Source organism: Sturnira hondurensis, unplaced genomic scaffold, assembly GCF_014824575.4.
Source record: "Sturnira hondurensis isolate 20B ecotype Veracruz unplaced genomic scaffold, ASM1482457v3 Scaffold0017394, whole genome shotgun sequence".
Taxonomy (NCBI): domain Eukaryota; kingdom Metazoa; phylum Chordata; class Mammalia; order Chiroptera; family Phyllostomidae; genus Sturnira; species Sturnira hondurensis.
This window is the reverse complement of record NW_028090025.1, coordinates 2,063,884-2,076,827: the sequence shown is the minus strand read 5'-3', so window position 1 is coordinate 2,076,827 and position 12,944 is coordinate 2,063,884. Positions and strand designations below refer to the sequence as shown.

General features: G+C 40.3%; 1 protein-coding gene across 1 annotated transcript in view; it reads left to right on the top strand.

Moving 5' to 3' along the window:
* The first annotated feature begins 702 nt into the window (after positions 1 to 702).
* Positions 703 to 12,944, top strand: part of MYO16 (myosin XVI) — a 360,482-nt gene continuing 348,240 nt past the window's right edge. Inside the window, exon 1 of the mRNA XM_037067733.1 lies at positions 703 to 1,107. The gene's annotated coding sequence lies outside the window, so the exon portion shown is untranslated. The remainder of the gene's footprint in view (positions 1,108 to 12,944) is intronic.

The window sequence follows — 12,944 nt, the reverse complement described above, 5'->3', positions numbered from 1 at the left end:
GGTTTTGTGAAGAGGTGAGCCACATCTACCTATGGTGCCGCCTTGACCAGAAGGCCCCGATCCCATCTTAAAATTCTCAAAATGCCCCCAAAATATAAATGAAAATTTAAGCAGTATCACAGAATTATGATTTAATTCATTCTTGAACATGTTTACAGAGTCAGCCAAGAACAAAATTTGTGTGTATGGTGGGGTGAGGGTGGAAGCCTACCGTTTTGTTATGGAAATTGCAACAGAGAGCAGGTCTCTAAAGTGCACAAGTTTTTCTTTATCCTTATTCGTCTTGTCCTAAGCTGAAGTTCACATTTGGAGATTTCAGGAGAATCTCGGAGGCTTTCAAACACCAGAGGGGGAAGAAGTATTATGGTCTCTGTATCTTTAAAAAGGGTCACTCATCTGCCATAGTCCCCGCCATGGCCTTTGTTCTGGTCCGGTGGTCCAAGGGGGATGGGTGTCCAAGGGGGGTGCCGGCTCCAGGTCACAGTTCCCCGGCCGCTGGGCAGAGGACTCATGTCTGGGACACTCTCTTCTCCTCCCACTCTCTCGCTTCTTGCAGAAGTCGGGACGAAAAAGTTTGAAGAGTGAGCCCTATTCTTTGAATCGTAGCAAAGCGAGAGGCGGGAGAACCCAAAGAGGGAGGATCGAAGACGCTAGAATTGGAGACACAGGCGCGGTTTCAAACAACGCATGAAAGCGTGGGAGGGAGGGAGGCAGGGGACCTGGAGGGGCCACCGTGGCGGGAGTGACGGAGGCGAGCTCCGTATCCTGGCCGAGGAAGGAGAGTGAGACACGACCACAGGCGCCCCTGGGAGCTGGAGCAGTTCAGCCCCGTGGCCGGCGGGGCGCGCGGGGAGGGGCGAGTGTGTCCTCACACCACGCACTCCTACCGACAAGCGAGCACAGCCCACCGGGTGGCGAACGGCAGTCATCATCAGCCCCCCGCGGGCCGTGCTGCGCTCACCGAGGCCGCTCTGAGCATTCCGGGCGCAAAGGGTCTGCGGCACAGCGCACCGAGCACAGGCTTAGCCACAGCCCCTCCTCGGACGCATCAGGAAAGGATCCCGCACAGCCCGCAGCTCCCGGCTCCCTCCAACCCTTCTCCAGCAGGTAGGGGCCAAGGGGGGCGCCGTGCGCGGTCCCCAGCGCGGGGCAGTTGGCGGAGCAGCCTCGCCTCCGGGTCTGAGAACCGCGGGGCGCAGTGCTCTCCTACCCCGCGGCGCTGACTACTCCGGGAGGATGCGGGGTGCTCGCACCTGCGTCTCTGGGTACCCAGCCCTAGTCTCAGCCTGGAGTGGGGCGTGGAGAGGAGGCAGGCGGTCCCTTTCCGGGAAAGGGACTCGGGGAGGTGTGTGAACGCGAGCTGAGAGCAGAAACCGTCTGAACTCTGGACCTAGCCCAGTTGAGGAGGCGAAACTGGCAGTTTAGAGGGACGTGGAAGCCTCTCGTTGCTAAGGGAGATGGGCGAAGCGCGGTGGTCACCTATAAACCACTGTGGGGGCGACGTGGGGGATCGTCCTCTTTTCCTTTTTCTCTGGGCATGAAAAAGAGCGACTACTTCAGAGAACAAAGATGTAGGGGCGGAGGAGGGTTCCCTGGCTGTTGCTTTTCTATAGATCTACTGACCCCTGACCGCGACCCCCGCCGGACAATGTCAGCCCCATTGTCTTGGAGGCAGGCGACTATGTGTTGGACCAAATCAGAGGCTTGGTATCCACCCGTGGCTCATCATTCAAGGCTCTTACTTCTCCCGGCCCCCACCCCCTATTCCCTTGCTGGGTAAAACCAACTAGGTCGGTGGAAATGATGGGTTTAATTGGTACCCTTTATGCCCCTGAAAGGTAATGGAGATGATTTTCATCAAATTCTCTTAGCGTTTCTATCATTTATTGAAAAGCTGCTGTCACTGACTCGTGGCTCAGATCTCTGTTTTGGAAGAATGAGCCAAATACATTTAAATTGTGTGTTAATCAATTTAACACACAATTTTGCCACTTGGAAGAATTATTTAGCCATTGGAGAAGGAAGGACTGTGTTTTGCTGAACAGGGTCAAGTAAAACTTAGCTACTCTGAATCGGCCAGAGGAGACAGTGAGCAGAAGGCAGGCTGGGAAGGCGTCTTTATCCTCCCAAGCGCAGAAGCTCCTGAAAGCTCTCATCCTCTTCGAGTTGTGGCTTTCTTTGAGGATCTCATAAAATGACTGGAAGAATCTCGGCTTAGGTGAAGGTTAAAATGTTTGCACATGTTTGCCATGGGCTAGGGGGTATTTATGAAGCCCCTACAGTCTACCATACATCTCTTAGTGATTTTCACTTATAATCAAGAGAAAGAATAGGAGACCCTAAAGTTAGGCATGAACTCCTGAAATCAGAGCCAAACGACGGAGGGGCAACCACCTGCCTGGACCGTCAGCTATAGGAGAGCTGCTGAAATAAACTTTGCTCTTGTTTGTTACAGACTTTGAAGCTAATTTACCATTGTGGGTTAAGAGTTCTCTAAAAAGTGTCTGTCTGTGTGAAGTTGTTTAGTTTATTAAAATTATACATGCATATATGGCATATACTTAACATTAACACATGTGGTTCCTTATCACACATGATCAACTATGTGAACATATGAAATGTATATGTAGTGGACTTTTTGTAAACCAGAATATGTGGCATTGCTTAGAACACAGTATTAATATAACCCAGAGATGTATTAGTTGGTATAAAATCATCCAGAATATGATGTTTATTCACTAAAGGAAAAATAAGGTTAATCAATAAAATTTCATCCAGAGGGCATGAATGTGTTGGTATCCTGTAGGAATAGGGGAGGTAAAATGATTTGTTCCATTTACACTAAAATAGCGGAAGCATTTTATTTTGCTCATGCAATTAATACTTTAAAGATTTTTCCCCCTCTGCTTTGAGAATCCTTGATTCTCAAAGACACAAGTTCCAGTAGCTACTGTGGCAGGCTGTGCGTTAATGTGATCTGTGGGTAAGTCAGTATTCCTGAAGATAAAGGAGAATGTACACTAAATATGAGCCCACTGCAGAGCACAGAGCTTCTTGGAGGAATGAAATAAAAACAAAAACATTTTCTACTCCTTAATAAATCAGAAAATAAAATTTATTGAGTAAAAGCATAATACATATAATGCACATAGTATGTGTGTGTATCTTTATCTCTGTAACTTGCAGATTCGTAAATGTATTCAAATATTTGCATAAGTGAGAAAAGACATTGCATTGGAACTGGGACATTTGAAAATGATACTTCTTTAAACTTGAGACTGTGGTGGATTAGCTGAGCACTTCAAATGTTCAGCTCAATATATCTGCCTTTTTGGGACCTTGTTGCCAGGGCAAATCTGGGCTAATGACAGCACATGTTCATAGAATGAGAAAACATCAGGGTGAAAAGAAATTTATACAGTTACCTGCTCCAGTTCCCAGTACTACAAATGAAGAAAATAAGGCCTAGAGGACTTAGGCCTTTTTTTTCTTCAAATTCATAGCTTTTTCCTGTGAACAGGAAATGTCAGATGTGTGGGAAGTTAGGGGGTGTCCTGTGTCAGATGTGTGGGAAGTTAGGGGGTTTGGTTACTTTCTTGAGAGAAAGGCATACAGGTGAATCCTGTTGTAGATGGTGTGTTTTTACATCAGTGACCCTCTCTCGCCTTTCATCCCTATCCCTTGGGGTTCTCCTTCCCCCAGCCCTTCTCTTGGACATGCCTTTGTTCTATTCTTTCTTTACTAATGCATTGTTCTGTAGGAATTCCAGAAAGTAAAAAGCGAGCATATCAAGAGAACAGGAAAGTTAAAATGCATACAGTTTACCCATGTGGGTAAAAATTTTTTAAAAATGTTTTTAAAAATTCAGGCATAAAAAAGATAATTTTTGCCAGGAATATGTTGAGGTGAGGAAGCAGTTTCCAGAAGTAAAGTGTCTTTGCCTTTAGAGACTGAGAGACTCATAGTAACTACACCTGACCATTTCATAAGTTGCTTTTCTACATAAGCTCCCCCTTAATCTCCCTTAACATTCACAACTGCCCCTGGAAGGAAGCAGGTGGGCATGGTCATTAATTCCACATTTCCCATTTCAGATAACTGAAATGTTTCTTGTCCCTTGTATTGATGCCCCCAGGCAAAATTCTATACTTTTCTGATGCTCCTCTAAAGATGGGTGATTATCACATTGTATGTTTATCATCCTGAGTCTGTTTTCACTTTCATATCCCAGTCACCTGCTCAGCATGCGGCCCTCAGTAAGGATTTAGTCAATGCTTTTAGAATATATTGAACTAAGGAGTTAATTTAAAGCAAGCATTTATGTTCAATTGACCTTTTTTAAGCACAGATCTTTTTAAAGTGAATGTGCCAGTCATTTTTAGATGATAAAATGATGGAAATTTATTAACAGTTCTGTAGTGACATTATCTGAGAATATGCAATCACTCAAGTTCACAGACTTAGAAAAGAAGATTGCACACCTGTAAGGACTAGGGCAGTGTGCTCCCTGGGCTTCTAACTCTATATTTCCCAGAGGTGCCCATATGAGTGGGTTTCCTCAGCCTACCCCAGATCTACAGAATCAGGGTCTGAAGTGGGACATAGGAGTCTCTATCAACTAGCCCTGAGTGATTTTCCTAAATACTACATTTGAGAACCACAGTGTTAATGATTATTCAAGAATTTATGTTTCGTCTCCTCCACCCAGAGAAAATCACCTCTCTTTCCTACCTTATCTAGGAATCTGCAAAGATTTTCTTACTTGGTTATTCTCATGCTTGATTATAATAACTAGGGAGAATTGACAATTAACCAGGTTATTGGTTCTAAGGAGAGTTAGATTCACATTATCTAACTGTAACTAAAAGCATACACAGACAAAATGGTATTATATAGATAGATTATAAACTTTAAGTAGTGAAATTATATCAACTAATTTATTTCCTATTTCAGGTAGAATTACAATACTTTGTATGCAACTGTGTTAAAAGAATTATTTTAAATGATCTGGTTTTATATTATCTGCATTGTGTTTATTTCTGCAGATATGAAAGAAGCTAGGAGTAGAGTGCTTACATTCACCGTACATCATTCAAGTTCATTCTTCAGGCTTTATAATCCAGCTTCTATTTAGAGGATGCTGCTGAACTTGTTTTCTCACTCCTCTATTCTCACTAAACAGCATTTGATAGCTGATGTCTTACCCCTTAGCTCCTCCTGGTTCCTTTATGTTTCCTTCTCTGGCTTTGCTACTCTTGTTCATGTCTTCAGATTGGTTCTTCCATGCTCTCTCCTTTGGCTTCTGCTTCTCCTGCTTTCCATATTGCACTCAGTTTCTCCTTTGTTCTCTGCATGCCTGCCGCTGAGGTCCAGATCTGCATCTCTGGGCCTGACTTCTTTTTGTTTTCGACCTGTATTTGCCTGCAGGACACATTACCTGTGTGTTCCATACCAAGTCTGATTTCTCATATCCAAACTGGAATTCACGATCTCTTACTGTCTCATGGCCTGCCTCTGTTACTCGCGTGTTTCCTTTTTTCTTACTTGCCCCAGTAGTAGAAGAACCAGCCACAGTCTTCTCATTTATTTGCTCTTCCTTTCCCCTCCCCTACTTTTCCATAAAGCCTTTACAATTTATTTTATAAATATTGCTGAGATTACCCTTTTTTCCCTGACCTTTTGTGACTTATAACTGCCCTTGGTAACTGCCCTTGGTGAACTCTTTTGCAACTGCCCTCGGTCAACTCTTTATCAACTCCTGCCAGGGATAAGGGATCAGTTTCTAATTCATCTTCCTGCTCTAGTCTTCTCACATCCAGTCTTATAGTTGTCAGAGTGATTTATCTTAAATGCAAATTTGGCCCTGAGACCTCTGTGGCAAAAAGTTAAATGATTTTCTGTTACCCGTAGCATACAGTGTATGCTCCTCTATGCGTCCTACATTGTCCTTCTTGACCCCACCCTCCAGCCTCCTCTCACCTATTCTGACCTACATCTTCTGCCTTGGACAGCTTGGAGTTCTGTCATTGCTTGGAGTTCTCCACTGGAACATAGCCTTTCTTACACTGGAGTCCTGTGGGCTGGGGATGTGCTTCTTCCCTTGCTCAGCTAGAGTCAAATGCAGATCATCTCTTCTCGAGCATCTGTGCCCCATAGATGTCTCTCTGGATCTGCTTACTGTGTTTGAATATCTAACTTTCTCCTCTGCTGTAATTTCTACTACCTTGTTCATCTCTGTATAAGTGTCTAGATGGGTTTTATGTTAGATGAATGGATATAAGCATTTCACAGTCAAAAGGCAAGCTGCCTTAGAGGCCTGAAATATGTTCTTCAGGGAGCCTCGCTCCACAGATCCCTACAGTTGTGTTCACATGGAGCGTTCATCTCACTTTTGTAAACCAAAAGGAACTTTATTTTTTTAATATTTTATTTATTTGTCTTTAGAGGGGAAGGGAAGGAGGGAGGAAGAGAAACATCAATGTATGGTTGTTTATCATGCATCCCCTGCCAGGAACTGGCGTGCAACCCAGGCATGTGCCCTGACTGAGAATCAAACCGTGATCATCTGGTTCACAGGCCCGTGCTTAATCCACTGAGCTACACCAGCCAGGGCCAAAAGTAACTTTAGAGTGTGATAAAGGATAAAAAGCATTGGCTTGAGTGAAAGGAGATGCAGCCTGGGAGACAGATTCAGGTAGCAACTTACAGGTTCCACTGAGACAAGGGGAGGCAATTTTTTTACAAAGTTCCTGCCTAAGTTCCCAATTTTATGGAATGAGGTTGCCAAATTGTGCAGTTCTGATTTGTCAGTATAGATGCAAATGAAGATACAATTTGTGCATTTCTGATTAGATAGGGCAGTTCCCAGTCCATTGGTAGAAAGGCAAAGCCAGGTCTTCTCTACAGTGGTTGTGTAAATAAGGGGGCATAGTGAGGGAAGCCCAGTTTAGTCTGAGGTTCTTCCCAATACCCAGAGTACATGAGGAGCCCATCAGCAAGTGGCCACTTATTATTCATAAATTTGGGCCCTTGTTTGACCAGAGGAATCCATCTCGGCAGACAAATTCTTCCTCAGGTTTCACATTGCCAACTGATGATTGTCAGTGTCAGTTTAACACTGTTGGGAATTCCCAATTTGGGGTGCAGTGAAGAAGAAAACTTTACTCTGTAAACAACTCAACTGTGATACAGCATGGCTGTGAGATCAGTGCCTGTGGAGAGCTCAAGAGTGTTACAGCTCAATTATAAAACAGCACAGCTGTGGAACAGCAAGGCTATGAGGTGGCCCTGAGGTGAGGCCCTTTCTGGCTAGACAGCTCTGCTGAGCATGTCTCCTGTGCTTTGCCCTTCTCTTTATCTGCTCTTCTCCACTGTGGTCCACCAAGGTGTCTTTGGTGTTTTATCTCTGGGGTTTCAGCTGCTGCTGGGGATACCCAGTCTTCAGTGGAAAGGGCAAGTGTGCTCCCTGAGTGGCAGGACAGCTGACTTATAGAGAGAGAAGGCCCCACTTTTGGTACATGATTGGTCCCTCATCATGCAAATGAGGATTCCAAATCCTCCAAGGTTTATTGCTCCAAAAGGCACTGTCCTGCCTGCTTAGTTAGAAAGGAGCCACTCTGATTGGTCACTGAAGATGCTAATGGAGATATAGCTTCAATTGATTTCAGTCCTTTTGGTTGAAATACAGTTACAGCAACTCCTTTATAAGGGCTGGCTCAGATGGCAGGAGCACAGTGCATGCAGGGAGTTCACTGCAGGCTTCTCCCAAAGCACATTTGCCATTTTTAAATTTGAGCCCAGTTAGCCACTAGGAGCCCTTCTCAGTAGGTATCTTCTTTCTCAGGGTCCACATAATCAAATGGATCTTTCTTCTCTGCATCTACATTAAAAAAAAATAAATCTCTTCTCTTTCCTGTCACCCCAGATTCTACTCTGTTGACTCCTCTATCTTCTTCTCCCTCCATGAAAATCCCCAGTTCAATTTACAGATAAGGTAAAGAAAACCCAGAGAGACTGAATAATTTATTCAAAGTTATACTGATAGTTTAGGATAGATCGGATTTGCATACAGGTCTGATTATAAATCCTATGCTCTCTCTTATCACTAAGCAAAAACCCAGGTTCTTTCTTTTTAAGAGAAAAAAATGTGTTTTTTCAACAAGTGACATAGAAAAACATTACAGCTGGGGCAACAAACCATAGCCCAAGGGCCAAATATAGCCTGAGCCTGTGTGTGTACTGCTGTAACCTAAACATGTTGTTCACATTTAAAAATTTTTTTAAAATATTTTATTACTTTATTTTTAGAGAAAGAGGAAGGAAGGGAGAAAGAAAGGCAGAGAAATGTTAATGTGGGAGAGAAGCCTCTTGTGTGTGCCCTGACCAGGGACTGACCCCACAATTCAGGCATATACCCTGACTGGAAATTGAACCCACGACCTTCTGCTTTGTGGACAATGTCCAACTGAGTCACACCAGTAAGGGCATTAAAGATTTTGTTTATTTATTTATTCTAGGGAGAGGAGAAGGGAGAGAAAAAGAAAGAGAGAGACATCGATGTCTGAGAGACATCCATTGGCTGCCTCTTGCACTCACTCAACCCAGGACCTGGCCCACAACCCAGGCAAGTGTCCTGATGGGTAATGGAACCAGTGATCTTTCCATCTGTAGGACGATGCTCAACCCACTGAGCCATGCCAATCAGGGCAATGCTGTTCACATTTTTAAAGGATACTAAAAGCAAAGCAAAAGCAAAACAAAGCAAAGAATGTGTGCCCTATGTACATCCTATGGCCATGGTCACTTAAAATATTTACTGTCTCGCCCTTTATAGAAAGTATTTGCTGAACCTGATACTGAGAAACAATGAGATCTGAAGATGAATTCCAGTGCACTTTATGTGGTGACTGACTTTGGTAAATAAACTGGACATAAAATAAGTTGTAGATTTAGTGAATTTTAAGAAGGAAAAATGAAGGTAGAGCCCATACTTTATTCAAAGGGTTGATATCTTATATTTATTTCTTAACTTTTGATGCTTCTCATTTACCCAAAAGTAATTACCATAATATATTAATTTTATATTATTTATTGGTTTATATTTTATATTAATTAGTATTAAATAATATAAGTAAAATAAATTAGGTAAATCCTTACAAAATCACTAGAGCTGTATGCCTTTAATGAGCCCATTTAAAATATTAAATAATTCCTTTAAGAATGATAAAGTCTTATACAGGCTTACTCATTTTCTTTCTAATTTAGATTCTTGGTTATAAGCAGCTCAGTAATATGTGGTTGGTAGTCCCTGGGTAGAAATCGCTTCATGAACTCCTAAATCTTCTTTCAAAAAGTCTATTAATATGCCTTTTATCTTTATGATTTGGAATAGCAAGTCATTAACTTTACATTTATTTCAGTGATTTAAAACTAAATGTGAGAGCAAGACAAAAGAACTTTGGCATAAGAAATAAGGAAGTTTAATAGAACAGAATACTGAGAAGTATATGCACACACAGGTTTTAGCTTACTATTTTCATTTTCAGTGTATAGAAAGAAACCTAAGACATGTTATTTCTCAGGAAGGGGTTTGCTAAAGCAACAGATTCATAAGAATTCAACAAAAAGATAATAAACTGAGTTCTCCTAACATAGATGGATAAAAGAATCATTGGTATGGAAAATTGCAATGTAGTATAACTGGTCAATGAGATAATGAGCTTGAGGTGGACAAGCAATGGTTGGTATTCCAATTCTGTTTACTTCTCTGGGACTACGTACATATGAAAAAAACTTTCTAGGACTCATCTGTGAAATGGGGTGAGCACAGTGCCTTTCTTATTTGTTTAATGTGGGATTAAATGAGATGCAAATGTCTGTATGTGCTTATCACTGAGCAGAGGCTCTGTAAATTTCAGCTGTGGTTTCCATGCCTGAGTAGCTCATGTGAGAGTAGATTTTGAAATGTTAGGGGTAAATGTAATTATTTCCCAGTGGACAGAAATTGTAAAATCTGATATGACATAAATGGAATAAATTAGAAGCAAAATAATGACTTTGCAGTTACATATTATTAAGAGGAATAAATTAGAAGCAAAATATGACTCTGCAGTTACATATTATTAAGAGGACATCACATAGAAAGGTCATGCCACTCTCCAGAGCCACTTGTGTGATGACATTTAGCCATAGTATGTGTGCAAGGTGGAGATTTGGCCAAGTGTCCAACAACTTAAGTAAAAAAAAAAAGAGTAATGTGAACCCTTAATAAGGATGTCATAACAAAATCCTAATATGAGTGCAGGTATGAAAAAGTGCTAAAAACAAACTGGATTATTTTTTGTGTGTTTATAGTAAGAAAAGCAAGGCAGTGATCAACTTCTGTTTAGAATGGATGATATAAAAAGTAAGGATGATATAAAAGTGGATGCATTCATCATGATTTTGGACCCCACTCTCTTCATCAAAGAGAATGAGTTCAAAAAGGAAAAACAAATCAGAGTCTTGAACTAAATCTTAACATAGGTGTGGAAATTAAAACAAAAATTTAGCTCCTTTAAGTGAATTCAGGTTAGTCTCTATTTTTGAAAAAAAAAGCCATCTTGATTTTAATAGATTGCATGGAATCTGTAGATCACATTGGGTAATATGGGTATTTAATATTACCTTTTAATCCACCAACAGAGGATGTTTCCATTTATTTGAATCTTTTTAATTTCTGTCAACAATATTTTGTAATTTTTAGTATACAGGTATTTTGCTTCTTTGGTTAAGTTTATTCCTAAGTATTTTATTATTTTTGATGCTATTATAAATGAGATTATTTTCTTAATTTCATTTTAAGATTGTTCATTCATAGTGTATACTAAACACAACTATTTTAACAGGTTTTGTGGAATATTTAGGGTTTTCTAATTATAAAAGACATGATATTACTTCTTCCTTTCCAATTTGGATGTCTTTGATTTTCTTTTTTCTTTCAATGCCTTAACTTGTTGCTCTGGCTAAAGCTTTCAGTACAATGTTTATAGAAGTAGTAATAATTGACATCCTTGATTTATTCCTTATCTTAGAGGCAAAGCTTTCAGTTTTTCAACATTGAGCATAATGTTAGCTGTGGCGTCCAGTATGGCCTTTATTATGTTGAGGTAATTTTTTTTTTACTTCTAGTTTATTTAATGTTTTTTTTTAAATCACAAAAGTGTGTTAAATATTGTCATATGCTTTTTCTGTGTCAATGGAGATAGTCATGTGAATATTAGTGTTCCTTCTGTTAGTGTAATGTATAAATTAATTGACTTTCATATGTTGAAAACCCTTTTAGCTCAGGGGCAAATCCCTCTTGGTGACAGTGTATAATGCTTTTAATGTGCTATTGAATTCAGTTTTGTAGTATTTTGTTAAGGATTTTTGAATCAGTATTTATCACAAGTTTTCTTGTAGTATTTTTGGCTTGATATCAGGGTAATAATGGTATAAAATGAGATTGGCAGTTTTCCTTTTTCTTCAGCTGTTCAGGAGAATTTGAGGATTAGCATTAGTTCTAAAAATGTTTGATAAAATTCAACAGTGAAGCCATCTGGTCCTGGGCATTTTTATGTTGGAATGTTTTTGATTGCTAATTCAGTCTTATTACTAGGTATAAATATGATAAGAGTTTTTATTTTTATTAAGTATATTGTATTGATTATGCTATTACAATTGCCCCAGTTTTTGAACTTTTGCCCCCCTCTACCCAGTACCTTCCCTCCCTCCAGCAATCCCCCCTGCCATAGTTCATGTCCATGGGTCATGCATGTAAATTCTTTGGCTTCTCCATTTCCTATATTATTTTTAATTTCCCCCTGTCTATTTTGTTCCTATCAATTATTCTTGTTAATCCCTGCACCATTTCCCCACTCTCTCCCTTCCCCTTCCCAGCTGATAACCCTCCAAATATTCTCTATATCTATGATTCTGTTCTTGTCCTGGTTGTTTGCTTAGGTTTTTTTGGTTTGGGGTGTTTTTTGTTTGTTTGTTTTGTTTTGTTTTAGATTTAGTTGTTAATAGTTGTGAGTTTATTGCCTTTTTAAGTTCATGGTTTTGATCTTCTTTTTTCTTAAATAAGTCCCTTTAACATTTCCTGTAATAATAGCTTGGTGGTGATGAACTCCTTTAGCTTTTCCTTATCTGGAAAGCACTTTATCTGCCCTTCCATTCTAAATGATAGCTTTGCTGAATAAAGTAATCTAGGTTGTAGGTCTTTGCTTTTCACCACTTTGAATACTTCTTGCTAGTTCCTTCTTGCCTGCAAAGTTTCTTTTGAAAAATCTGCTGATAGTCTTATGGGAACTTCTTTGTAGGTAACTCTCTGCTTTCCACCTTGCTGCTTTTAAGATTCTCTCTTTATCTTTAATCTTTGGCATTTAATTATGATGAGTATTGAAGTGCTCCTCCTTGGCTCCAACTTGTTTGGGACTCTCTTGCTTATATGTCTATTTCCTTTGCCAAATTAGGGACGTTTTCTTTTATTATTTTTTCAAAAAAGGTTTTGATTTCTTACTCTTTCTTTTCTTGTTCTGGCATCCCTTGATTCAGATGTTGGCATGTTTGGAGATGTCCCAGAGGTTCCTCAGCCTAAACTGGGTTTTTAAAATGCTTGCTTCTTCTTTTTGTTTTGGTTGAATGTTTAACCCTCCCTTATGTTCCAAATTGTTGGTTTTAAATACCAGCTTCCTTCCATTCTCTATTGGTTTCCCGTGGATTATTATTTATTTCACTTACCTTGATCTTCATTTCTTCCTTTCATTTTTTTGCTGTACTGAAGGAGTTCTTTGAGTATCCTGATAACCAGTGTTTTGAACTTTGCATCTGATAGGTTGGTATCTCCATTTCACTTAGTTCTTTTTCCAGGGTTTTGTTCTGTTCTTTCATTTGGGCCATTTTATTTGTCTCCTCAATTTTAT